The sequence below is a fragment of the Nematolebias whitei genome, chromosome 6, assembly GCF_014905685.2.
Source record: "Nematolebias whitei isolate Nwh7 chromosome 6, NemWhi1, whole genome shotgun sequence".
Lineage (NCBI taxonomy): Eukaryota > Metazoa > Chordata > Actinopteri > Cyprinodontiformes > Rivulidae > Nematolebias > Nematolebias whitei.
In genome coordinates this window covers 943,289-947,519 of record NC_056503.1, presented here as the reverse complement: position 1 = coordinate 947,519, position 4,231 = coordinate 943,289, and the positions used below count along the sequence as shown (strand labels likewise).

At 38.4% G+C, this 4,231-nt stretch overlaps 1 protein-coding gene across 1 annotated transcript in view; it reads left to right on the top strand.

Annotated features, from left to right (window-relative positions):
• Nucleotides 1-4,231, top strand: part of akap1b (A kinase (PRKA) anchor protein 1b) — a gene marked incomplete at its 5' end in the record, with an annotated part of 106,718 nt that overhangs the window by 41,840 nt on the left and 60,647 nt on the right.

Here is a 4,231-nt window from a genome sequence, read left to right as displayed (position 1 = left end):
ACGAAGCGTTGATAACAACTTGGGCTATCCTTGTCCTCTCTGGTCCGGATGACATGGCGTCCCAGTGTTCCATAAAGAACTTCAAATCGTGACTCATCTGACCACAGAACAGTCTTTCATTTTGCCACACTCCATTTTAAATGACCCCTGGCCCAGTGCAAACATCTGAGCTTGTGGAACTTGCTTAGAAATGGCTTCCTCTTTGCACTGTAGAGTTTCAGCTGGCAACGGTGGATGGCACGGTGGATTGTGTTCACTGACAATGCTTTCTGGAAGTATTCCTGAGCCCATTCTGTTATTTCCTTGACAGTGGCATTCCTGTTTGAGGTGCAGTGACGTTTAAGGGCCCGAAGATCACGAGAATCCAGTAGAGTTTTACGGCCTTGACCCTTACGCACAGCGATTGTTCCAGATTCTCTGAATCTTTTGATGATGTTATGCACGGTTGATGGTGATAACTTAAAAGTCTTTGCTATTTTACGCTGGGTAACACAATTCTGGTATTGCTGCGCTGTCTTTTTGCGCAACAATGGTAGAATTGGTGATCCTCTTACCATTTTGGATTCTGAGAGACACTTACACTCTGAGAAGCTCTTTTTACACCCAATCATGTTGTCAATTGACCTAATTAGTGTTAATTGGTCTTCCAGCAGTTCGTTATATGCTCAATTTACTTTTTCCAGCCACTTATTGCTACTTGTCCTAACTTTTTTGGGATTTGTTGACACTGTGAAATTTTGAATCAACATATTTTTCCTTTAAAATGTTACATTTACTCAGATTAAACTTTTGATCTGTCATCTATGTTATGTTACGAATAAAATATTGACATTTGCCATCTCCACATCATTGCATTCAGTTTTTATTCACAATATGTTTAATGTCCCAACTTTTTTGGAATCCGGTTTGTATAAATGAATCCACTGCCGTTATTTAAATTTTCATGTTCCTAGAACAACTGGCCGAGGTGGAGGAGTAGCTTCTATTTTTCAGTCGGGATAATTCAATTCAATTCAATAATACTTTATTAATCCCAAAGGGAAATTATTTGTTGTTGTAACTCGTTATCCTCATTTCATTAAGAGATGTTATAGATGCTGATGGCTGTAGAAAGGAAGGATCTCTTGCAAAGGTCCATCCCACAGTGGATCCTAAGAAACTGGCTGCAGATGCCGTCCGATCTGTCCACCCAGACTCGGCTGGCCTCTCGGTTCCCCTGGACTGTAGGACCGCTTGAATCCTGGGCAGAACTCCTCTCAGAGCGATGGCCACTCCAACCAGCAGTCTGCCGAGCTCCTCATAGCTGTGGACAGTTAACTGTAGGTGCTGAGGGACGATCCTGTCCTTCCGCTGTCGTGAGCCGTGTTTCCTGCTAGTTCCAGGATCTCAGAGATCAGGCACTCGAGCACAGCTGGCAGGTAGATGAGAATGCGTCCACAGAACATCCTTTTCAACTCATTTGAGAGTTGGGGGTCTTAGTTGAGACATTATTTGAGCTTTTGAAATGTTATTCAGCTGTTGTTGTAGAAAACTGCCTTGTTGCCATGGTTACGCATCATAACAAATGTCCAAAACCAAAAAAGTTTCAGTAAAAATCCTTCCTGCTGCACAGCATCTGATACCAGAGGAAACAATCATCCAAAAAATGTGATTTACATCCAGAAAAACAGGAATTAAAGTTTCCAAAAGCAAAATCTCAGAATGAAAGTAACAGAGCTGCTCCAACATGCAGCCACCTTGAGCGGCACAATTCTAGAACTAATTGATTAATGCCAAACCAGTTATTAGTTATGATTCTTTTGAATCGCTGTCCCTCAGTCTTTCTCATCCAAAATGGAAATCAGAAAAGCCACTTTTACTAGTTGTTATATATCATCCACCAGGCACTTACTCTCAGTTTTTGTCTGAATTCTCAGAATTCTTAACTGACTTACTATTAAATACTGATAAAATCATGATAATGGGTGATTTCAATATTCATCTAGATGTTGAGAGTGATAGCTTAAGCATAGCCTTTAATAATTTAATAGACTCATTTGGTTTTACCCAAAACATCCGCACATCTACTCATTCTTATCATCACACTCTTGATTTAGTTCTGACCTATGGTATAGAGATTAAGGACTAGGAATGTGCGATATGGCATAAAATTCATATCACGATATGTATTGTGAAGGGTGGCGATAACGATATATATCGTGATATGTTTTTGGTATAAAACGTGCTAAAAAAGAGCATAGGGTGTCCTTTTGCCATCATATGTTTTGAATTAAGAAAATTCCACTACTAGGTCCAGAGAGTTTTTAAATAATAAACAAATCAAGTATTAGGCTTCTTTCTTGTAGTGCAAAACAGAGCAAAAGATATCAAATGTAGTTTTAGGAAAAAGTTGTAAACAAAACAATATGTTGTTAACTCTTAACAGTTTCCAATATTTTTACTTAAGAAATGAACAGCAACAGAGCAGCATTTTACACTGAAACACTTCACCCTCCAAACCTCTAGTGGGCGCCTCCTTCCGCTTTAATTGAGAACTGACACAAAATGAGTCTGTGGCTTTGACCAGAGGGTCTTGCAGTAAAATCACACAACACAGCGTTCTTTTCACAGATCAGAGCAGGTTTCTCTAAAGATGACCAACGCTTACTTTAACTTTCGATGGAAAAAAAACAAACAAAAAAACTTTTGACAGAACACAGCGTTTTGCGCATGCATCAAAATACCAACACTACGGCAAGCCGGCTGTAGTTAGCTTGTAGCTTCGCCACTTAGCTCTCGAAGAAAAAACTTTAACGCCACTTGCGCAGTTGTCAGCTCAAAAGTAGTAACAATTAAATCTGACAGCTCTGATTTTACACTTGAACACCACTTATGCACGGTTTTCAACAAAAAAATGTAATGATTAAACTGACAACTCTGATTTTACTTCAGACACAGCATTACTGCTGTTAGCCGGTAGAAGTTAGAGCTCTATCGTAGGCTAAATTTCTATCGTTTCTACCGTATACCGTTTAAATCGAGCATTCCTATTAAGGACTTGGTAATAGTTCCTCAAAATCCTATTCTGTCCGACCATTTTTTAACAACCTTTGAGTTTACATTAAATGACTACACAGTCACAGAGTAAATTTCATCTCAGCGGTTGCTTATCAGAAAATGCTGTAACCAAATTTAAAGTCTCTTCCATCCAGGAGAGAAAATGGCGCTCTACTAATGTTGAAGAATTTTATTTAACTTGGAAAGATAGTCTGCTAACATATAAAAAAGCTCTCCGTAAAGCTAGAACTTTATATTACTCATCTTTAATAGAGGAGAATAAAAATAACCCTAGGTTTCTGTTTAGTACTATTGCTAGACTAATTAAAAGTCCCATTTCTGTTGAACCATGTATCCCTACAACTATAAGTAGTGATGACTTCATGAGATTCTTTATAAATAAAATTATTTCAATTAGAGAGAAAATTCAAACCATCCTTCCTTCTACTATCTCTAGTCCCCTGTCAAATGAGACAACTTTAAAAATTTCACTAGAACCTAATTTATGTTTGGACAGTTTTTGTCATGTTGAGGTCTCTCAATTGTCAAAAAAAATAACCTCATCCAAACCATCCACATGCCTGCTAGATCCCATCCCAACCAGACTGTTTAAAGAGGTATTTCCACTAATTAATGTCCACATTTTGGATCTACTTAATTTGTCTTTAATGGATCTCGGTGACAAATTGTCTGTTTCATCGGACATAATTTATTTCTCCTCCTCATAGGGACCGCAGTTATTTTATGTCTATATCTTGCTCTTGGTCAAGAGTATCAACATACTGAGCTCTGGTTTGTCGGTAAGCATCTTCTTCACATGCACCTCAACAAATGGCGGAAAACCCGGTATTGCGCAATACCACAATCCACATTTTGGATCTACTTAATTTGTCTTTAATGGATGGTTATGTACCACAGTGCTTTAAGGTTGCTGTAATTAAACCTTTACTTAAGAAGTCTGACATTGATTCAGAAATTCTGGCCAACTACAGACCTATATCTAATCTAACTTTCATCTCAAAAATTCTAGAGAAAATAGTTGCAGGTCAGTTGCGTGAACATCTACAAAGAAATAATCTGTTTGAAGAGTTTCAGTCAGGGTTTAGAGCTCATCATAGCACAGAAACAGCACTAGTAAAAGTACCTAATGATATTCTCATGGCCTCAGACAATGGACTTGTGTCTCTACTGGTCC